Source organism: Rhipicephalus microplus, chromosome 1 (genome assembly GCF_043290135.1).
Source record: "Rhipicephalus microplus isolate Deutch F79 chromosome 1, USDA_Rmic, whole genome shotgun sequence".
Lineage (NCBI taxonomy): Eukaryota > Metazoa > Arthropoda > Arachnida > Ixodida > Ixodidae > Rhipicephalus > Rhipicephalus microplus.
The window spans coordinates 297,665,685-297,690,798 of NC_134700.1; the positions used below are offsets into that span (position 1 = coordinate 297,665,685).

The following is a 25,114-nucleotide window of genomic DNA, read 5'->3' on the forward strand; positions in this document are numbered from 1 at the left end:
TGTATCATTCCTAATTACGAGCAAACATTAGTAACCTTCCAACGCATCCTCCCACAGTCTGCTTCTCAAGCTAGCATATAACAGGCTCGATATATCTGTACTATAGTACATTCAAAAGTTACTTTTGCCGGTCACCATAGCCAGTAAATCTGCGTTGAATCATTCAGAAGAAAGTAAACCTTTGTAACTGTCTAAACAAGGAATATTAGATATTTGTGTGTGTGTGTGCTGTGAACTCTTGAATCTGACTCGGTCTTCGGACAAAAGCTAGCGTTCACTGGCGCGCGAAACGACTTACTATCGACTTACTATTGATGTTGGAGGAATGTTTTGGGGGACAGAGACTGCAGTGTCTTGAATCTGCCCAGCGAGAATATTTGAGTCACCTAGTTTGGCAAATAAGAATTAATGAAAACTTAGTACTCATGTGGTATCACTGGAGCTCACGTTTCGACAAACGGGCTCATATTCTTCAAGGCTTCAGCAGTTGAAGCCTGAAGAGGAGAGCTTCACTTGTCGAAACGTCGCACTCCATGTTAACGAACTTTTCATCTTTAATTAAGGCTTATATAATTATTCAAACTTCTGGCTCTTTTGCAGTGTGAAGGTCTAGAAAGGTGAGCTCAGTGACACGAAATTGCACTTCCTTCAATTATATGCCTTTCCTCGTAATCTCGCCCAACAAGTTAATTTTTCACGGACGCCGTTGGAAAGCAGTAAGTAGCTAGCTCACAAGTTCACCGCTTGACACGGTGCACGAAAGCTGCAGCAGCTATTAAGGGGCAAGCTAGTCACCGTTGATACGCAAAGTATCATGTACCTTACTGCTAAGTCCATCAGTAAAGCAAGCCGTAAGTCACACCATTTAGGTTGGCCAACAAAATGACTCACTGAGCACGGATACTTCACCAATTAGTTTGTAACGACGAGTATACCGTGCTACAACAAAGACGCCTTAGAGCCACCGCCTGCTGAATGTATTACGACCGGACCCACCAGCTTCTTCTTCCCCCTCCGAATTCCCAAACAAGGATTCATCTCTCCAACTAGATCTTTCTCTCCGAAGCCAAATCTCGTTTTAGCTTGGAGCCAGGAACAAGTCGCAGATAACAAGCGGTGAGTGGTGAGGACGTACATCTACAGATGGTGCCGCTCTTTCACTCTTTCCTTTTTTTAATGCTTTGCCAGAGTGGCCGCAGAAACGCCCTGCGAGCGTCTTCAGGCTCCACTCTAATTTCTTTCAATCCAGCCCGCAACCAGGGAAACCTAACGGTACCCCTGTGCTCCAATCCATTGTCAGCACAATGGCGTCACTGGCCCCGCCTCCCGGAGAAGCGCGGCAGCGGAGACGGATTAGGGCCGAACATTCATCTTCATTAGCCGCAACCGTGTGCCGCGCTGTCGACGAACCAGGGATGGTTATTCGTGCTAGCCCAGTCTTCGGCCGTCCTTCCATTCCTCCAAGCTATCACTCAACTTCTTCGGGAGCACTTCCTCCTCTTTTCATTCGCTTTTTCGGCCGGCACCTTTACGACACACAATCGTTCGCCTTCCGATAAAGGCGTTGCGCCGCAGATCGTTAGCGGCTTCTCCGAATGATCACGAAGATTTCGCGCCTCCACGGAACTAAATGAGCTGGAACATCATTCCCTGATTACGAAGGCGCGAGTCTCAAGTCCCCTTTCGGACTAGGCTGAAATTTGCCGCGCAGCCGAACAAGAGGAGGTCGCAAGCTGTACTTTATGGCGCGCAAAGTGTGTTAGGTCCCCGTGAGTAGGAAGTCCGAAAAGTACTTCAATAAACCACGTGCTTACTCTTATAAGAAAAATATTTCAATGTGACAAGGTTCGACAGACACACGTTGTATATCTCTTGAATTATGATTGCCGAACGAAGCCACAAGATTTCAAACACGAGAGTTCTCAGTTCCAGCAAAGTATGACAAAAAAAAAGACATGCTTGATTTTTCTGTCATAGGAATAGGCGAGACATCAAAGTGAAACGTGTCCTTACCGATGCAGTCTTAACTTTACTGTACATTCATATCAGAGAGTTTGCGAAATGTCCGTTGGTGTTTGATAGCTAAAGCCCCATTTAATGCGGAGTCATCGACGTCGGCGCTTAGTCGTACATCATCTCGACGCCTAATGTCCACCGTTCGTGAATAAACAAACCCTTATGGTCAAAGATACTTTCGGAGGATGTAGTAGTAAACGGTGAGGGCTGAACGAGAGAAAGCGATGCGACAGCCAGAAGAGCGTGAGCGATTGGACGCCCAACTTGGTTTAGGCTCACCTAGTCACGGCCTCATGGAGTTACTGATCACCACTGCCACGGCCACTGGATAAAATTTTATCCAACGGTTGTGTCACTGGCCGACTAGAGGAAAACGCAACGCACGTCATGCCTTTGGCCAGCTGCGATTATTCGCTCGGTGGGAGGGGAACGCGGAGTTAAAGCCGGGCGAAACAGGCGGGCGACGCAGAGCTGTTAAAGGGCCAGTCAACAAGCTCCGGAACGCGCAGGAAAAGGCCGCGCATCTTTCGTACGCCTGACCAACCTTCTTCCACACGCAGTGACGTCAACTCGGCGATCGGCGACGTTGACTAAGAGAGAGAGAGAGAGAGAGAGAGAGATCAATAGAGAGGAAAGGCAGGGAGGTTAACCAAGCTTGGCTCGGTTGGCTACCCTACACTTGGAGTGGGGGAAAAGGAGAATAATAGAACGGAAATATATAGAAAAGTTACTCTCTATGGATACCTGGTTTCGACCAACCGACGAGATGCGTGCTACGTCACGTCGCCGATCGCCGAGTTGATGTCACTGCGCATTGACAGAGGTTAGTCACGCGCAGCCAAAATACGCTAGCTTATCCTGCGCGTTTCGGAGCCTGTTGACTGGCCCTTTAAGGTACAGGCTCGTCCACTCTTAGTACAAACACGGCGCCGCGTGGCTTCGTACTTTAGTACCCTGTTCTCCTGATTTAATTTAATTCTTCCGTACGCTCACCTGACAAGCCTTACACGGCACAGAGCGCATGCATATGTGGGATATTTTTTTCGGGGAGTGTCTCACGCGACTTCGCCATACGTTTAACAGCATATTTTTGTACCCTTTCCTACAATATTTTTGGGAAGCCTGCTGAAGTAGCGTGCCGTCTTACCCGCGTGCACATTACCAAACCTAAGCCACTCAAAGGAACACAAACAGGGAAATTGACGGGAAGGCGCTAGCACCTGCGGTGTCCAGTTCATTTTTTTTTCCACCGTGATTGTCTGTACACGCGCAAAAAAAAAACAAATCGGCCAAAAAGTTATTTCGTGATATTATTTCGTGATAATAGAATAACTGCGAGGGTGTCAGTCTCGTATTTTCCAAGTGGGATGTGTACTACACACTATAGTATGCTTTCTGCGCTGAACGCAACTTGCACATCCACGCTTCCAAGCCGACAATTCTTCGGTCGTGACATGTCGCCTTAGAAGACGACATTAACGAAGTGCGCGCGGCGGCACTGGCGCGGTGGCACGAGCGCGGGCCTGGCGTCGAACGCTGGCCAGGAGTGACTCCAACGCCTGGGCTACGCTTTTGAACTTGTTCACGTTTCCTGTCCTTTAATAAATCGTCTACAGTCACAAGCGGCTGTACAGACGTAACAGTTGGCGACGAGGAAGACTGGATCGACTCATCGGCACTCCACCGACGTCAAGGAAATAACATGGCGACGCCCGACTTCGGTCGGCTACCCGAATTCAGCGGCAGCCCCAGCTCCTGGAGATCCTGGTATGGGAGGCTACAGTTCTTCTTCGAGGCTAACGAGATTACAGACGCATCGAAGAAACGTGCTCATCTGCTAACGCTGTGCGGGGAACAGACTTATGACATCGTCTGCGCCCTCGTTCAACCCAAGCAGCCCAACCAAGTGAGCTACGAGGACATAGTCAAGATGCTCAAGGCTCACTTCGATCCACAACCGTCTGAAGTCTTCTGCAGGGCACGATTCCAGCGACGTGACCAAAAGCACGACGAAACGGTCAGTGATTACGTCACGGCGCTCAAGAAGCTAGCAGCAGATTGCAATTTCGGGACAAGCGCAGACACGGCAGCGAATCCGACAATGCTGCCTATGGACGTCATGCTGCGTGATCGTTTCGTTTGCGGTCTTCGGAACGAGCAGGTCCAGCAACGGCTCTTCGCAGAAAAGGACTTGACGTTCAAGAAAGCTTTCGACCTTGCACTGCGAGCTGAAAACGCCATCGAAGACCAGAAACGCGTGAAAACCGAATTTAAAGAGTTTCACGAATCCTGCATAAGCACATGCAAGATAGACAACCAGGGTCACTCTAGTGCCTCTGCCCAAAAGAAGAAACAACACTGTTGGCGTTGTAACGCGCTACATAATCCGGACACTTGCAAGTTCCAGACAGTCTCCTGCAACTACTGCAAGAAACGAGGACACATTGAAAAAGCCTGTCTGAAAAAGCGGAAAGAAGCAAAAACGAGCAACAGCATCGAATATCCCCAACAAGGAACTTCGACAGCTGCCTCAGCACCAGTGACGACTCAGCAGGACTCATCAGACGTGGCCCTTTACGAGCTCAACACCGTAACCAACGCGTCCAGCACACAGAAGGTCATGACTCGGCTACGCGTACATGGCAAGTTCTTGGATTTTGAAGTCGACTCGGGTGCAGCCTGCACACTCATCAGTGAGGTCACGTTCAAAGCTACGTGGACAGATGATCGACCACGGCTTCAGACCGACAACATTCTCCTACGCACATGGTCAGGACAGTCTCTTCGAGTTCTCGGATGTGCAACGGTGATTGTTACGCGCGGAAACAAGACCATGACACTACCACTTGTTGTCATCAAGGGAGCAGGTTGTAACCTCCTTGGACGAAACTGGTTTCCTCACCTGGGTATACAGATCACGGGCATCAATGATGTATCCGGCGATGAACTTGTTTCGAAGCTTCTCGACAAGTACCAATCTGTATTCGACGAGGACATATCAGGACACATCGGTCCAGCGGTACAACTAGACCTCGTGGAAGGAGCGAAACCAAAGTTCCTAAAAGCACGGCCGGTTCCTTTCGCGCTCCGGTCAGCTGTAGAAGCAGAATTGGATCGACTGCAAAGTCAAGGCATAATCGAGCCAGCACAGCATTCGGATTGGGCAACGCCTCTCGTACTGGTTCGAAAGAAAAATGGCTCGTTGCGAATATGCGGCGACTACCGTTGCACAGTGAACCAGGTATCAAAGAAGGCAGACTACCCACTTCCCTCAACTGATGAAGTGCTCAGCCACTTGAGGGGAGGCAAGGTCTTCAGCACCCTGGATTTAGCACAAGCGTACCAGCAACTTCACGTGACGCCAGAGACAGCAGAGATATTGACCCTGAACACGCTGAAGGGACTATACAGGGTCAAGAGATTGCCTTTCGGAATTTCTGCAGCCCCAGCCATTTTTCAACGTTTTATGGAGACAATGCTGTCAGGCATCACAGGCGTGTGCGCATACCTAGATGACGTGATCATCAGTGGGAAAGACGCCACGGAACACGCCGAGAGACTGGAAGAAGTGCTGAAGAGGCTACGAAACTACAATCTGCGCCTCGGAAAAAACAAGTGCTGCTTTGCGGTGCGACAAGTTTTCTTTCTGGGACACCGAATCGACGAGACAGGCGTCCACACAAACGAAGAGAAAGTTCGAGCCATAACGGACGCTCCAGCACCAAACTGCAAACAAGCGCTTCAATCATTTCTCGGAATGCTGGCTTTCTACGACAGATTCTTGAAGAACAGGGCAACAGTTGCCAGCTGCCTATACCAGCTTCTTCAGAAGGACGCCACGTGGAGATGGGAGACAAAGCATCAAGAAGCCTTTGACAAGCTTAAGGCATTGCTGCTCAGTCAGACCGTACTGGCACACTACGACGAACAGAAGGAGCTTCTTGTCTCTTGTGATGCTTCACCATATGGCATAGGAGCTGTTCTGTCTCAACGTGATGACCAGAATAGAGAGGCGCCAATCGCTTTTGCATCTCGGACGCTAGGGCCGGCAGAACGCAATTATGCTCAATTGGACAGAGAAGGCCTTGCTGTGGTGTTTGCAGCCCACAAGTTCCACAAGTATATTGCGGGAAGAAAGGTGACTTTCGTCACTGACCACCAACCACTGCTCGGCATACTGGGTCCACAAAAGCCAACGGCTCAAGTCCTTTCTCCACGGATGACCAGATGGTGCATCAAGTTATCGGCGTATGACTACAGCATAATCTACAGGCGTGGCAAGAACCATCAAAACGCGGATGCGTTGAGCCGTTTGCCATTACAAGAACGTCTCGATGAACCCTGGCCTCCAGGTGACGTACTATTGTTCGAAGCTTTATCGAGACCTCCGTTGACTGCTGCCGAGATAGCACGCCTGACACAACAAGACAGCATCATGCAGAGGTTGTACAAGGCAGTGCAGGATGGTACAGTGGAGAAACTCACTGGAGATGAGTTTGCTCCTTACCGACGACGAGCGACCGCACTAGCACTACATCGCGAGTGCATCACACTTGGATCCCGAGTGATCATACCGAGCTCAGCACGAGCCCGTGTTCTGGCACTTCTGCATGCTGGTCACAGAGGCATGGTAGCCATGAAGAAGTGCGCAAGGAGCTACGTATGGTGGCCCGGAATGGACAAGGTGATCGAGGAAACGGTGCGACAGTGCCGTGAATGCCAAGCAACGCAAAAGAGCCCACCCAAAGCTCCTATTCCTACGTGGGACCGTCCCCAGACAGCATGGAACACGGTGCACGTTGACTTCGCGGGGCCACTACTCGGACGCACCTACTTGGTTGTTGTGGACGCATACACAAAGTGGGTGGAAGTCCGGCACGTGACACAAGCAACATCCGCGGCTGTAATCGACGTGCTCCGAAGCCTCTTTGCAACGTTCGGCATTCCCCGAAAGGTCATCTCCGACAACGGAAAAGCATTCATCTCCAACGAGATCAAGCAGTTCTATGCGTCGAACGGCATACAGGCTGCAACCTCACCAGCATATCATCCGGCAACAAACGGCCAGGCAGAACGCTATGTGGCGGAGCTGAAAAGAGCGCTGTTGAAAGATGCAGACAAGTCCATACAGTGCCGACTTGCAAGATTTCTGTATCGGCAGCACACGACAATACACACTACCACAGGTATGACACCGGCGAGAGCGATGTTCGGACGAGAATTGCTCTGCCCTCTCGATCTTCTTAAGCGGGAGACGAATAAGCGAAGTCCTGAGAGCCAGGAGGCATTGCAAAAATCACGCCGCTTCGCTATAGGGGATAGAGTGCTTATCCGGCAGTTTTTGAAAAAGCCAGATTGGATTGAAGGCGAAATACTGCGCCGCGTCGGACCACGATCCTGGCTTGTAAAAAGCGACCAAGGAAAGGTTCGGCGTCACCTCAATCACATGAGGAAAACGAGTCAGACCAGACAAACAACCCAATCGCGGACAGATTGGAGCGCAGCTGACGATCTCTTGGACGCAACGCCAGAAGAGACGCCATCGAGCTCAGCTGCTCAACCGCCTGACTCGCCCGAGATGCAAGATCACACTCCCTCGCAACCGTCGACGTCACAGGCAGTGGCCACTCGGCAACTGCGACCACCAGAGGTTAGGCGACCTCCAGACCGCTATGGAGACTTCGTCTAAGGGAGGAAGAGTGACATGTCGCCTTAGAAGACGACATTAACGAAGTGCGCGCGGCGGCACTGGCGCGGTGGCACGAGCGCGGGCCTGGCGTCGAACGCTGGCCAGGAGTGACTCCAACGCCTGGGCTACGCTTTTGAACTTGTTCACGTTTCCTGTCCTTTAATAAATCGTCTACAGTCACAAGCGGCTGTACAGACGTAACAGGTCGTATTTGGCGCTGTCTTTTTATAAGCGTCGTCTGCGCTCTCTGTTCTCTTCGCGCACACCCCTTCCCATAGGGCTCCGTGGAATGGTTCCTAGCGAAAAAAACAAAAACGCTACGCCACATTCCACCGCGGAATTGCTCTGCCTCTCGGACATGGCCGCTCATCACGCCTCTTCCTCAGAGCGGACACGAATTTCTCATAAAAGCGAGATCTTGAGGAGCCTCTTAGGCAGGAGCATTTTATTTTCCTTCGGCCCTCAGGGTCTTCAGAAAGGCTCGAAGAGAGAGAGGAATGCGTGTTTACGGCCGAAGTCGGCCTAAAGAAGCCAACGGCACCGTGTTGGGGGGGAGTACAGCAAAAATAAAACGAAGTGGAAAGAATCCCCATCAGAAGCAAGGGGGTTTTCATCCTTAGCTTCTGCGCTTCTGTTCCTATTGTTTGCAAATATCATTACTCTTGGCGTGTGTGGTGTGCGATGTGGAGTGTGTTATGAAACGCTCTTAAGCTATACTGCTGCACATATGACGCTGGGCCATTACAAAGACGCAATGAGAGAAAGTTGGGTAAACACCATCATTTACATTACATTACGCAGCGCATTTTCGATAAAACAATCCCTGGAAGGTGCATCCCCAAGACGTATCTATTGCGGTTAGCCGAATCATTTGCATTTCGTTCAACATGTGTGTAAACATTTATGGTGTACTGAGTGTCCTGTCGAGTGAACACACACACTGAAGCACAGAAACTCGGTATCTGGATGTTCGAAGGTATATTCGTCTATTTCGGTGATTTTTTTTTACTTTACGAGGACAACTTTCACGTAAAAGACAACAGTAGCCGGGGAAGCAAATAGCCACCATGCTGTATAGGTACTTAGCGCGACATTGTATTCAACCAAAAAGCGCGCCCACAGTCACAATGATCAGATACGTAATAGACCAGAAGCAACACAAGGAAGGAACAAAGAAAAAAATGGTCAGTTCCATATTTCAGGACACATTATAAAAACCACTGACTGGTATATGATCTATCATCTACTTTAAATAAATATAAAGTAATCCACATGCTAAGTAAAAAAAAATCGCAGCATATGCACGAAGTGAATGATGATTAGCGGGGCCAGGCATCCGTCTGTCCGTTTGTCTGTCTGTCTGCCTGTCTGTCTGTCTTTGTGTCTGTCTGTCTGTTTGTCTGTCAATCAGTCCGTGCATCCGTCCGTCCATCCGTCCTATTGCATACACTTCTACTGGACCAACGCCCTTTAGGAAATGACACGAGAAACGGTGATGACACAGCGCCAACTATTATACTGTCCCGGAGATACTGGCGGTTACGCTTGACGCAGGACAAGGTTAGACTAAGAGAAGCTTCGCCACTAAATGACTTCAGTTTGTATTTCGTTGGCTTGTATTGTCACATACTGCAACATTCTGTGCAGCTGCTTGTGTGTAAATTATGTCCTTCTTTTACGTAGTTATTATGATTAAACGAATTTCTAGCTGCATTATGCGTTATATGGTCAATGTTTGATTTGGTTCTAAATGGCTAGTATTGCTATACTCGTACGGCCCTATTATTGTGTATTGCTACCATTTCTGTTTATTGATTATGCTATCGCGCTATTTTATTGCGATAGCAAATGCATGGACACTCTCGGCTGGATTTCACCGTGGGCGTGGGCGTCGGCGTCGATGTCATGCACCGTATATGTATACGTATCTATATATATGAAAATGCAAGAAATAAAAAAAAACAGGAAATGACTCTGGCGCACGGAATCAAACGTGGGACCTTTATGTCGTGAACGCGAGGTGTTAACCACTGAACTACCCAGAGGTACCACCTTGAAAGTTCAAACGGCAAGCTATTTATATCTACCACTTACCGCTGTTGGCGGGAATCTCGGGCCGGGGGGGGGGGGGGGGACTATCGTGTTTTCCGCATTATCAGCAAGCTGGCGCAGTGAGCGTGCCACGGCTTTCATCTCCCACGCGTACTTTGGCCCGCGTAGAGAATAAGGGGGTGAACGCTCGATCGCGCGCCCTTATTTTGCAGTGGGGAGAAGCATGTATACGTGTTGGCTAGCCTTTGGGTTTTGTCGGAACGATTTTGTTGAAGTGACCGGGCGCACAAATGTCACTGCAATCGTTTCACAGCCTCCGTTTGTGAAAAGGGCTCGCTTTTCAGAGACAGCCAAGTAACAACTGAGACGCTTATTCGCATTCATCTGTAGCTGTGAGTAACTTTCGTGCGTCATTTGTGCGTGAGAAACGCGGGGAACCTTTCGATCTGCTTGGAATTCTGCGCGTTACCCTTCAATTTGTTGCTATCGCGTTCATTGCTTCGCCTTAGCGGCAAAGCTGTGACTTTTTTAATGTAAGGTTTTTTTGAGCTTTTTATGCACATGTACTTATTTTATTTTCACTTTTTTTTTCGTACAGTTCTCGTGCTGTGAATATATATATAACCCTATGAAATGTACTTATGATATTCTATTCCAATTGTTTCACTTGTTGATTTGCTCGGAACTGCACCGAGCTGCTTGTTGTTACTCCCCTGTATAGTGTAGTCGTTGGGTCCCGTCAAGCAACTTATGTAGCTTTTACCCCAACGTGACCGTCCAGCATGTATATACGGGAAAAATATTGAAGATAGCGCTTGTCTGCACCCCTTCTTTTCTCGACCTTTGCATTGCTTCCGCGGTGTCACGTTTCCCATCATGGAGCACCAACTCGTGAGTGGATGCGTGTGTTTTTTTCGAGTGAATACAATGTTTAGCTAAGTATTTACAATAAGAGTTACAAACTAGCCTGACAACAAGTTCTGGTAAACAGATGGCCACCAAGCTTTCTTTAATACATTTATTCTTTAAAAAATCGCAGCATATCAACGGAGGGAATGATGATGAGTTGGGCGAGGCTTCGGAGGGTGAATTGTCTGTCTGTCTGTCTGTCTGTCTGTCTGTCTGTCTGTCTGTCTGTCTGTCTGTCTGTCTGTCTGTCTGTCTGTCTGTCTGTCTGTCTGTCTGTCTGTCACGCCGTTCATCTATCCATACGTCCGTCCACCCACAGCTGCTGAGTGAGTCATTGAGCTAGGCGGTCACGGACGAGCTAGCATGGACAGACCCACGGCTTTAGAAGCTTCTTCCCTGAAACGAGTTCGCTAAAAACTACAGCATTAGCCTAATACTTACCAAGAAAAACACGAACGAAACACTCCAACTTCGCGCCGTTTTCAAGCAAACGCTTGCAAGCGTATTTCGAGCATTACAGCACTTCTCAGCGAACGTGTTCGAGCTCTTCTAATCTCGTCAGCGATTCACTTCTTCCCTCCAACGAAGACTGCCTCGAGCGCGCATAAAATATCTCGCATCCGCACCCGCCCACAAACGCTTAAGAATCCATACCAGAATAAACTGGGGAGGGGGCGGGGGTCGGTGTTTTGCTGGCTGTCGTTTCAGGTCTGGAAGCATTGTGTATCGCTGTAACTGCAGACAAAGCATCCGCCTTCCTCAGTACGGGGTGATTAACGCCTGCAAAAGTAACGAGTCTGCACGCGCCCGCTCGTTTTCGGCGCGAAAACAGCGCACGAGCGCAGCCCAAACCAACCGCATGAAACTATTGTTTAGTATACGTACGCACCCGCAGTCCAAACTGTACGCTATGGCCTTCGGCTAACGAGATCCCTACACTGCAAATCATTTCACACCCTTAAGGGTGGATTTTTCAACAAATCACCCATCTTACACCTATTATTTCTGCCAAACTTATCCGCACGGGTGCAATTTCTGCAATTCCACCTTTTGTACACCCATTTGTCATTTTTAGGTGTACTATAGGTGTATGTTCGCAAATTACACCCAAGCGTGTTTCCTTGAATGTTACACCTATCATATATGCATATAGTTTAGAGCATCAATACATATCACATCTCAACGGATGCAATCAAACCGCATGCCAAAGTTATGGTGAAAATATCGATGTTTTGGCCTTTGTTTTCAATTCCCGTATCATTCGCCAAAGTATATTGTGCTATGTATTATATCTATTATAGCACCGCCTATTTACATTATTCAGAACATTTCTCACATGTTCAACGACTTAATTCTTGGGTTACGTTTTTGGGATTCTTAGTAAAAATTTTTTGCTGCCGCTCATGTACATTCTTCCCTACTTCTTACAGAGACATCGGTAAAAGAGATTAAGTTGCGCTTAAACATAACATGAAACGATTACACATGGTTTTCGACAGGCTATCGTGCGCGCTTACTCATTTGAAATCACACTAAATTTTTCATACCAGAGCTCCTGGTTTATTAAAAACGACACTCTTTCTTGGGGACCTTCGACGCAAAAATTTTGGTCTGTCTGTCTGTCTGTCTGTCCGCCTGCACATTTGTCTGTTTTTCCACTCTATACGGCATCTGGTACTTCAAACGGCCGACCCCATCCGCAGCGCCCACCAATGTTGCTCAAGATTGAGCGTTCATGCTTGTGCAATCGTCAATTAAAAAGCAATCATTGCGCATGTCTGCGGCACCATAACAACACGTATATATTCTGCATGTGCATATTTTACTAGAAAAAGCATACATAACTAATCTTAAGGACCGTAGCGCTTATCACGCTGCGCTGACCATGCAATTATTGCACGGAACGGGGAGTGTTTCCAACGCTTTTCTAAGACGATACGGTGGTGGCACCTACCGTCGCCTTGCGTTCTACACCTTATCACCTCTGAGATGGGCGCGCATACCCATCTCAGAGCCATGCGCTTTGTTTGTTTGTTTTTTCAGAAAACTGCCAGATGACGCTCATGTCTCATGTGTGACGTGACTTGATGCGCTCGTTCGCCTCCGCTGCACGCTCGAGGCACTCAAACGCAGTGCCTCCAGAATACCACTCACCGATTTTCTTGCGCAGAACACCAAATGAATGTCCTGTTCACTCTCTCCACACGCAAGACTATCGTCTTTCGACGACATTTGCAGAAACATGCAGATACGGGGCCAATTTTTAATGGGGGTCCACATATTTCCTCACACAGAAGTATTTTGCATCAATACACAAGTGCCTGATTTATTCAGTGAGTTATATTTAGATCCATGAACATGGATGCGTTCGAATTGAATGTTTGCAGCATTCGCCATGCCGTGGAACTAGGCATGTCTACAAATAACAGGTTAAGCTTACTCTAAGGCAGCTGCTGTGCACGCATGCCGCGCCGCAGGACAAGCTTAGCGCACATCCGCTAAGCACGGGTGAACTCGTACAATAATATGCACCACTCTGTGGGCACTTACTGTTCTTTTTTATATCCTTGATATCAACGCTTGCGTGGCACTTAATATACACGTGAACGATCGTAGACAACACTAGCGCAATGTACCCGTGCCACAAGAATGGAGAATAGTTGACTAGTTGCAGCATTGTAATTGATAGCTGTTACTGTGGCGTTACAATGCACTGATAATCGCACATTGCTATGCGCACACACAATTTAAAACTTGAAATAAAAGCAAGTGTCATTCATGCTTTGTCGGTAAAAAAAGCCTAGTCCCCAGATTCTTGCTGAATGGCAGAGGGTTATTTAAAAGAAGCTAATAGCACAGCGGGGGTGTTGCTAGGATTTATGCATGCAGGGGGATAGAAAGAGAAAAAAAGGGGGCCTGACCCATTTGCATGTACATTTTTGTCTGTGGTTGCATACTTAATAAACCAAATCGGGAGCTTGCATTCTTTTTGTGCGAAATGGGCCAAATCCTGACCCGAAAGTAGCACCAATGACACTCATTTGGCTCATACATACGTTCACCTTTCCTGTAAAACAGTAAAATTAAAACATTCTTTATACTTATCACTGTTCTAGAAAAACGTTGATAGCATGTATATGCCGAGGCAGCTTTTTTCGGTTCTTGATTTGCCCCATTTCGAATAAAAAAAGCTCCTCAAACGAACATAAGAAAGGGGTGGAGTTGTGTCAAATATAGAACAACCTCCCCGCCGCCCTTCCCTAACTTTTCATTTATATCTATGTTGCACAAATAACAAATTTTGACTCCAAAATGTCGAAACAACGCCACAAACACGCCTCCTTCGGGAAAAGAAAAATGAGCATTACGAAGGCTACGCACTTGCCACCTACACACGTCAGTGGCAAAAAAAAAAACGACTTCAAAGCTCTGCAAGCAAATAAATATGTTGTCAAGCATAAAATTTACACTATATCTTGGAGGCTTGACATAGCTTGAAAATTATATCATAAAACGGTGCTGCTATGAATTTCGGTTTCGGTTTTGAGGTCTCGGGGCAACTTCGCATCGCCATCGTCAACAGGCAGACTTTGAATTGGGTGGTAACATGTCGTATGCTTGTTTGCTGCAGGCTGACGGTGGTTTATTATTTTACTATTCACTTGCTTTGTCCAGGATGTGTACTTATACGGCTTGCACGGTTCAACTCGCGCTTACAGTAGGTACAGTACGAATCACTGCAATCTGTGGCGCGTCGGCAAGTACAAAACAACTTCGGTGCGGCGGAGTGTGTCTCCTCTGTCAACGGCTTTCGTTGAAGCTTGTGCACGCCGCAAGCAGAGTGTTTCCGATCAAGCTATCAACGGAGTGTACGCTGGGAGCTACATGGAGAACGCTTTTGGATTTCCTGCTATTGCTGAAAAGGTAAGCTTTCGTGCATGCGAACAACGAAGTGCAAAATTGCGTGCCTGCCTGCCTGCCAACTCCCGATTTGCCCGCGATACTCGTCATTGCAGGAAGCGACCGTCTCATGGCGCCGGCAGCTTTGTGACCTTCGCTCGCTGTGTGCTTATCAGCTGCGATGTCTCAACAGTCTCAGCGTTCGTGACCCTCGCTGTCGCGCATGGTTAAAGAAAACGGGGGGATGTGCCGCGCGCAGATAGACTTTACGGCATGCGGCAGCGGGTGAGAAAGGGGGGGGGGAGGTTGAGCGAGCCAAGGTGGGCAAAAGAAATGGAATAATAATAATAATAATAAAACGAAGCAGATCAACGGTAAAGGAGGCGCCAGTTGTCAGTTAGCGGGACTACAGTGGACAAATAGGGCGCGTTTATTACGCGGGAGGAAAAAAAATCCAGATTTCAGTGACTGAAGACAGGGGTGCGTTTTTAGTGCGAGTAAATACGCTATTTAAAGCAAGAATCCGAAAATACTTAAAATTTGTATCAGTACCCCTTTGATGCTTGCGCTTTACAGTGGCGTGACATGTGTTTTGTTACAAATCGTGCAGCTAACAAAAAAATTTAGGTGTACCTTGTTTGGTCAGCGATTTGCGTTTTTTGTGCCTTGTTAGGTTTGTTTATATTTATACTAGTATATTGTAGATAACCAGGATATAGAAATATTGATGTGTTTTAATAAGGGGTTGAACAGCCACACTCAATTGCACACATCTTTTTGCATTTTCACACCATTGTAGTGCGGCACATAGAATATTATAGAATAGAATATTTCTGTATATTTTGGTGTTGGGTTTTGGCACTGTGGTTACATATGAAAGCTTAGCCAAAGTGTACCAACAAACACCCGCAAAAATCTTTCAGTTAAGCTGATACAGCACAGTTGATAATGGTGTAGGCATAGTTAGCCACTAAAGAACACGCTCGCGAAAAACGAAATGAGGATGGCGACACAGGTGGCTGTAAATGAAAGCAGGCAGTCCTAACAGTTCTTGTCTGTTTCATGCATTTTGTCTGTGCAGGTTTCATCCTTACGAATGCAAACACACTGATCCAACTAATAAGCCCTCCATGCATATATTCCTGTTGGCTACTTCTCCAATAAGTCGTGCATTTCTTTAATTATACATATTTATAGTCGAGCAGTTCAGAGCTTATTGAGCATATATTTAACTTACTTCTGATACATTATCTGTTGCATGGCTGTTTTTATGAATTAAAAAAATCAACTGCGAATTAGCAGCTGACGCATGCACTCGAAGAATAAGATTAGCTCGTCTCAATGATTTTTTAAAGTAGTCAGTCTTACTCAAGAACTAAAGTTATCATTTTGTTGACCAATAAGCAACCTGTGAAAGACATATTATAAATTTATCCAGTACACCAAATTTATGTAACTGGAGAAGAAATTTAGAGGTGAGCTTCCACAAATACACAGTGCTGTGTTTCCAGCAGCAGTTGTCATTTAACAAGTGCTGTTGATCGTTTCAGATTGGGGCTTGCTCGATGTTTTACACTAGTTTCACACAGTAGATTGTACATCTGTGATGAGTACATGTCTACAAAACGATCCTTCAAAGTAAATGATAAATATTGCTACTTTTCTGTCTTAATGGGTTTATATAATTTTTTGCATCACCCATTGTAGTGGCCCATTAGTTAGAGTATTCTAGCTAAGCAAGAAAACTTGGTAAAAACGCTGAAATGTGAGCATCCCAGTATATTTCAAACTTCTTGGTAGGTGCATGATTCAAGAGAGAAGCACTTTTTCACCACCACCATGGTGTAGACTCAAACATGGCACTTGCATTCGTACACTAATATGCACAGATGCTTGTAAATGTAAAGGTGAATAGTGGTAAAGCTGAAGTTGGGGAAGCTGGAGCTTTTTATTATATGACACATTGTAATGAGGTTCTGATTGTTCCCAGTATTTTTTAAATGCTTAGTTGAATGTTGTGCATCTCTTACATGCAGAATGTTGAAAGGAAAGCCTACTACGTCTTCTACGATGAACTGGGTGCTGACGATGCAGTGCACTCTTCATCACAACATGAAAGCAGCTGTTCCGGGCTCACGACCTCACTCAAAGGGTTGCAGCAGAAGTGGACGCTACTCATAGGGTGCACCAAATATCTTGTACATTTTAGGAACATTCCTCTGATGGCAAGGCTTCATATCAAGCTATGTGTTCTATATACCTATTTATTTTTCCAATATGAGTATCAGTTTGCCATCAGATTAACAGCAGTGCATGTAGAAAACTGTGTACGATGCATAATGTTAGAGTTGTATGATAAACTGGAGACGGCCTAGATGTCTCCGGCTTAAAAGGTTGATTCACTAATGGGTCATTCCACGCCAAACATCCCAGCTATTTTAGCGACCATCTCAAATGTATTCGAAAAAATTGCAACGATTAACTGCATCGAAAACAGTGAAACAGTAAAATATTTCTGAAAGAAAAATTTTTTGGTCACGTAGTTGCCTTATGAACTTACCGGAATGTCGTTTTATTCTTGTTTGTGCAAAATTTAGTTTTAAAAGTACTGCTCCTTGCTTCTATACCAAAATTTGTCTACATGTTAAGTACAAGTTCATGTGTAAAGGGTTTGAAGCGCAGTAATATTAGTGCAGTTTCACTGGCACATACGCCTCCAAGACTAACAAAGTGCTTGATACGGCTGGTTGGTGCTGTATGGTAGACAAAGAAAGTGCTTAACAACGCAAACAACAAGAAGGGAAAGAAGAGACGAGCTGAGCCTTGAACAAACAACCAAAGTATATTGCAAACCAACTGCAATATATAGAAAACAGAATCTGCGCATAACCACGCAGCATAAGCAGAATCGCACATACATGCACCATACAGCCTACCTTATCAACAACCGGTCATGTAAGTGGACCCCAGATAACTAACTTCACAGCAGTTAAAAAAAATTGAGGGTACGCTAACACAGTGAGCACAAGTTGTTGAATGTGGAAGGCTTCACTAATCTCGTGATCGCGCCGATTTTTATATCCCCCCATGATCAAACACTTTTCAAGAATTGGCTGACAACAAGACTTATTACAATGGTCTGCCAAGTGGCTAGGAAGAGAACCTTTTAGAGAGTTAGCGTGCTCCCTCAACCGATAATTTATGCATTGCCCTGTTTGGCCAATGTAACCGTGCCCAAAAGTAAAAAAAATATCTTGTAGAGAATCGCTAAAACACATTCAACATGGCACGTAGCGTGTTTCTTAGTGCATGCTTCTTTCTTAGGTCCTTCGCTGTTGACCCAGCGACATAGCCCAGCGAGTTTATCGCGTGCGCAGAACACAACCCTTACACCTATTTTGCCAGTGACCTTCTTTAGCCTTTGGGAAACTTCGTGTACGTAGGGAATAAAAGTCTTGCTAGAATGAGGCTTGTTAAGTTAGCTGTTGCTTTGTCTCTTATCAGGCACTCTTAGTGACGTTAGGAGAGTCTCGGCAATGGAATTTAGCTCGGGATTAGAAAAGCCTGCTTGTTGAAGGCGGTGAACTTGGAGCGAGAAACTGCACTCTATCTGGCGGTGACAAGAGCCAGTTAGAATTGCCTTTAGGCAGAAAAAAGCGATGCTTCACTTGACTAGCTTAGAATGGGCGGACCTAAAAAGCAGGTTATTTCTTGAGCATGGCTCGTACCGCCAATATACATGATCAACAAAAAAAAGCATTTCTAATTGTATACATCGTAGGGTGTCGTCAGAAATAAACTCCGACGTTATTTCTAGTTTCTTCATTTCATGCCCGAAAACGTCATATATCTCATCGGTGGTTCGCCGAGGGTCAGATTGATCGATGCGGTAGAACGCTAAAAAGTCGTCAACGTAGCCGAACACTTTAACTGTACTCGTGTGATCGAAGTTAGCCATGAGACTTCTTTCATACCGCGCGAGTAAAAGGTAACAAAGAACCACCGGTGCTAAACATGAGCCAATGCACACATCTGCACTGGTGAGATATTTGATGTTTTTCAGCGTGAAATGAAGCAACTGGAACTAAAGTCGGAGTTTAATTCATGACGACAAGTTACAATGTCTAGACTTGAAAATGCTTTTTTTGGTTGACCATGTATATTGGTGGTACGAACCTTGCTCAAGAAAAAGCCTTCTTTTTACATCCACCCATTCTAAGCTAGTCAAGTGAAGCATTGCTTTTTCCTGCCTAAAGGCAATTCTAACTGGCTCTTGTCACCGCCAGATAGAGTGCAGTTTCTCGCTCTAACTTCACCGCCTTCAACAAGCAGGCTTTTCTAATCCCCTGCTAACTTCTATTGCCGAGACCCTCCTAAGGTCACTAAGATTGCCTGATAAGACACAAAGCAACAGCTAACTCAACAAGCCTCATTCTAGCAAGGCTGTTATTCCCTACGTACACGAAGTTTTTTATAGGCTAAAGAAGGTCGCTGGAAAAGGTGCCGGCTCCAGTGTGTGACACCACTGATCGTCTGCGCAGCGCATCGAATTGCGCACACACCGGCGGTGAGGCGCGAGCGGCGGCGGAGTATCATTGCGCATGCGCAGATCAGTGTCACGCGAAATTGGCTCATCGAGGCCAGTGTAGCTAACGCTACAAAATAGTGTAAGAGTTGCGTTCTGCGCACGCGACAAGCTCGCTGGCCTATGTCGCAGGGTCAACAGTGAAGGACCTAAGAAAGAAGCAGGCACTAAGAAACACGCTATGTGCCATGTTGAATATGTTCTAGCGATTTTCTACAAGATATTATTTACTTGTGGACATTGGCCAAGCAGGGCGATGCATGAATGATCGGTTGAGGGAGCACGCTAACTCTCTAAAAGGTTTCCTTCCCAGCCACTTGGCAGACCATTGTAATAAGTCTTGTCAGCCAATTCTTGACAAGTGTCTGATCACGGGGGATATAAAAATCGGCGCGAGCACGAGATTAGTGAGGCCTTCTATATTCAACAACTTGGTGCTCCCTGTGTTAGCGTGCCCTCAATTTTTCTTAACTGCTGTAAAGTTAGTTATCTGGGGTCCACTTATATGACCGGTTGTTGATAAGGTAGGCCGTATGGTGCATGTATGTGCAATTCTGCTTATGGTGCGTGGTTATGCGCAGATTCTGTTTTCTATATATTGCAGTTAGTTTGCAATAAACTTTGGTTGTATGTTCAGGGCTCTGTTCTCATGTCTTCTTTCCCTTCTTGTTGTTTGCGCTGTTAAACGCTTTCTTCATCTACCAGGCCTTCAAGAACTTAGCCAAAATGTGTTATATCTGCATTTTTTCTATTATAATACTTCACTTTCTATGAATGTCTGAGTAATGAATACTAACTACACAAAAGGTATATTTTGAGGAAATAATATTATGAGGCATTTTAAGCTGTAAACATTACGACAAAAAATTACAAGTTTTGCAGAATGTAATACTGCACTTTCTATGAATGGCTGAGTAATGAATACTAACTACACAAAAGGTATATTTTAAGGAAATAATATTATTATACATCTTAAGCTGCTAAACATTACGACAAAAAATTACAAATTTCGCAGAATCATCATTTTCGTCTGTATTGAGACGCGATTTGCACTGTCCAGTGGTCCAAATAAATATGACCTTCAAACCTAAATCGAAAGGAAAAAAAAAGGTATTTTCATATGCCAATTGTTTTCATTACATATTTTTGTTTAAAGGAAGAAAATAAGTTTTGAACTTTCCCATTGATGAAAATAGGGAATTTCAAGGCGGCAGCTGTCGTATGACCAAATGAAAAGATAGGCGCGAATGGGAATGCTAGAAAATATTTTCTTCCTTAAAACGAAAAATGTAATGATAGTATATGAAAAGAACTGTTTATTTGCTTTCAATTTATGTTTAAAGGTAATATTTAGTTGAGCCACCACATGGCGTAATCGCATCTCAATATGGACAAAAATTACGACTTTGTAAAATTTATGACTTTTTTTCACCAAGTTTACCAGCTTGAGAGGTCTCAAATATTTTTTTCTCAAAATATACCTTGCATGGAGTAAGTATTCACTAGTCAAATATTCATACAAACTGCAGTATTGCAATAAAAAAATTGCAAACATAACACATTTTGGATTAATTCTTGGAAGCATATGTGCCAGTATAATTGCAATAATATTACTGAGCTTCAAACACCTTACACAAGAACCTTAACTCAACATATAGGCCAAATTTGCTATAGAACATACTTTTAAAATAATTTTTTTCACAAACACCCAAACGACATTCCGGGAAGTTCCGAAGGCAACCACGTGACCGAACAATTTTTCTCTCCGAAATATCCTACCGTTTCACTGCTTTCAATACAGTTAATCAGCACAATATTTTTCTAATGCATTTGAGATGGTCGCCAAAATGGCTGTTTGTTTGGCATGAAATAACTCTAACAGCATGTCATGAGCACAAAAAAAGGTCCTATGCTTATTAAGCCCTTTATTTACCAAGAAATATATTGAAAGTGCCTCCTCTGAGGCACTGTATAACGCTGCTTTTTTCACAGTTCTAAGGCGGCTGCACGTGCTGTTGTTTACATGTGCAGCAGTGCCGTTCATATCTAGTAGAACTGGCTGTTGGGATAGTTGGTGCATGTTTGCATTAAACATTAGTCAATTTTGCGCCATAATGACGACCACACAAACAAAGAAAACACATAAACAGGATGGGCACTCATTTGCAATTGTTTATTTCTTGAGGAAACAGGCTGATATAAACCCACTTTTCGTCAACGCATGTGCAATCTACTAGGGCCGTCCCTTACCTAATCTTGCTATAGGACACATGATCGCTAGATACCGTGCTTCCAGCTCATACATGATGAGTGAAGTTTTGCTAACGCAATTGGTACCCCGTTTCTTTTGTGAAAGCCCTTTGAAATCGCTCTTGGTGTGAATCCACATGAAGTGACATGCGCTCTTGAACGGGCACCGTCGTTATTCTTTGCCGTAAGGGCATGTTCCCTCGCTCAATCATTGACGCAGCGCCTCGTCGTCTGGCTAACATGTCTCTTTCTGCACGATAGGGGTATTTTGTAAACCACTTCAGTGGCAGACTTCGTGAATGGCCACGCGTGCTTCTTTTTACAGCCTTTCAGCTGCTCAGGATGATTTCCAGCGACGCACCGGCGCAACTTTGCCAGTTTGTTAGGGGCACGAACTCCATCAGTACTTCATGCCAACTCGCCACCTATTTAAGGTTGTGTGTATGAATATATGCTATATTGTGAATATATGCTACAAACAGCTGCTAGTAAGCACTTGTCCTGCCCATGTGTTTTCTTTGTGTGGTCGTTGTTTCCTCGCGAAATTGACTATTCAATTCAGGCATTCATGTCTATTTACAGCACATGTTTAATGTCTGTAGCACAATATTACATGCTATTTTCGTATTCTATTTGCATGTTCAAGAGAACAGCAGCCGCGCCAATTGTGTCAATTGGATACAATTTCCTAATTTTACACAAAACCATTATGAAATGCCCAACCAGCTTCAATTATTTCTCAGTATTGTTAATTTGGTCAAGAAACGTAAAATCTATTATTCAACGTAAGTTTGTGCATCACCATCCAATTGATTTATGTGTGCAGTTTAATGTCCTAAAGCCACCATTTGATTATGAGACGCCTAAGGGGAGGGCTCCAGAAATTTCGGCCGCCTGCGGTTCTTGTGCACCCAAATCTAAGCAAATGGGCCTACAGCATTTTCGCCTGCATGAAAACTGTAGCTGAGTACCTTCGCGACTAAACCATCGAGGTGGGTTCATCATCATCCAATCTAATACAGATAGCCAACTGCAATTATAACTTTTAATTGACTATATTATTACCTCACAGCAAAAGAAAAGAGTAGAACGGTTTCAAAGAAAGTTCTCCCCCTTTTTCTATGACGTCCATAACGCTTTTAAGTCGCTTTTGCCAGAGTACGCTTTCGCTCTGCGGAAAAGTGTTTTATGATTTAGAAGTGGCTACTAATACTCGCTGTCACAGGGCACAAAATATTTTTTCCCTATATTAGTCTGCCATGCAGATGCCATTCAATAACGAGTACTAGTATGAGTGCTGGCCGTCTTTCAGAGTGATTTATGAGGTTTTTGCAGCCTTAAGCGACAATAAGGAAAATCGTATGCTACTTTTTTTCTTTTCGCCACCCCCTTGAGCTCCTCTTTCACGAATATCTGGAGTTTGTGGATCGCCTGTCAAACAGTTTGACAAGCTCGGCAAATACTACTGTTTTACCCCTGTATTTTAGAACGTCCCTTCACTAAATGCTTCGCCTTGACTTGAGAAAATTGATTCCAGCGCAGTCTCTTGGCAGAGTAAGTCACCCAATATCAGTGATAATCTGCAGCGATTCTCGAAAAAGGCAGCATCATTTTTAGACAAGTGGTGGCGCTGTGCTCAGCTTGTTCAAATAAGGACGAGATTCGAGTCGAGGAGCGTTCGTAAATAGGGAGGTTAGCATTGTTTGCACTGTGGGACAGTTCAAGAGTGCTTTTATTAAAATAGCTGTGCTCGCGTATATTTTGAATGAATTAGCGGATGTCAAATAAGTTCTACATATATTTTTTTCTTTTGTGTGATTCAGTCTAATTTGTTGTACTACTGTAAATTTGGAGCCCCACCGCGGTGGTCTAGGGGCTATGGTACTAGGCTGCCGACCCCAAGGTCGCGGGATCGAATCATCGCTGCGGTGTCTGCACTTCCGATGGAGGCAGAAACGCTGTAGGCCCGTATGCTCAGATTTGGGTGCATGTTAAAAAAACCCCAGGTGGTCGAAATTTCCGGAGCCCTCCACTACGACGTTTCTCATAAACATATGGTGGTTTTGGGACGCTAAACTGCACATATCAATCAATGGTGTAAATATTGAATATCAGGCTCAAAAATGCTGCGTTTGTTTTTCCTGAAACCTGCTCCAAATTTAAACTTTCTCCCTGGAAAAGCAAGATATGATGCTCCAAAATATTTCTCCAGATGATAGCTTGGATGTTCCACCTCTGCTAGGTGTAAGTGGTTACTCTTTCACCCTGCTTTTGTGTGTCCATTTTATATTCTTTGATGTTGCATTGTTTTAGGGAGACATACGTGATGCGCTTGATATTTTACATCTTTAAATCAATTATTCTGCATGGTTAATATCTAGTGACACTGTTAAGCTGTTGTAACTCTGCCTATTGTTTTCACTCCTGTATTATTGTTTCTCCAGTATTATGAATGTCTGAAAACACAAGGGTTATTGTGAAATGAAAATGCCATTTTAAGACTGTTTTGTCATTACATTCATTAGAATATCACTAGCCTTGCATAATATGCATATGGCATGCCACAACACATGCAAACTGTGGCGTATCAATGAGGCAATCGTAGTGTGTATTGATATATTATTTCAGTATATTGGAGGAATAAGGCATGCTGCATTGCACTATTCTTCTTGCTGTTTGTATGCTTCACTGCACTGTGATTTTGTGCTGCATTGAAGCGTGTTAAAATTAGTTCTTCTTTTTTAAGTGCAAATAAAAGCTCTTCTGTTGTACTTTGATATGCATGCATCGGTAGTTAGAGCTCCATGCTGTACCATTGATGTCTTATTTTCGGTCTTTTATAGCAAATGGCATTCTGATCTGCACAATTGAAAAAGGCTTTTGATAAAGGTTCAATTTGTCTCTGAAGCCTGTACGTGCTCTGTGTCTAATAAAATAAAGCTCGATTTCATTTTGCACTATGGCATGACTTTGTGAACGTTCTATGTGTGACAGCTCATTTTGAGTGGTGACTTCGCATTCAGCTAGGATTACATGTTATATGTGAGAGCTTTATATGCCGTGCTTCATATGTGCACCATAAAAGCTGTGCTAGGGCCAGGATTACCACACTGTGGCGGGAGCCGCTACAATAGGACATCTGCACATGAATGGTAAAGGGTAAGCTTTCACGTGCTTCCACAGGGGCCCTACTAGAAAGGGGTAACACTCGAATCATGGTATTTTTCGCATGGGTGTTGGGGCATTATTCAGCATGAACACCCCCCACCCTTTTTGCTGTTTGGGAGAATGACACCCTTACACTACTTTTGTTTTTTAAGGGTGTTAGGGTGTCAGCAATATTACACCCTTACGCCCTTAAGATTATTTGGGTGTACATTCGCTTTTACATCCTCACTCCCTTAAGGCCACTTGGGTGTACATTTGCTTTTACACCCCAACAAATGTTTGTGCCATAGGGTGTATATTCGGAAATCCGCCCATGGTAATAGGTGTATTCCTGCTTGATACACCCATTTCGTGGGGTGTAGGGGTGTGAGTTATAGACACTATAAAACACCTATATGGGTGTAATTTGGTTTACAGTGTATTGCCTTTACTCTCCGCAAGAACGGTGCTTTCAACAAGTGTGGCCACGATTGTACGCCTGCTTTTTTTTTCCCACGTTCACGCAAAACGCAAATGAAGAAAGGGAGGGAGAAAGGAAGGACAGG

The 25,114-nt window shown here is 45.0% G+C and overlaps 1 protein-coding gene across 3 annotated transcripts in view; it reads right to left on the reverse strand.

Moving 5' to 3' along the window:
* Positions 1-25,114, reverse strand: part of LOC119159453 (uncharacterized) — a 398,949-nt gene that overhangs the window by 7,266 nt on the left and 366,569 nt on the right. The window lies entirely within an intron of this gene.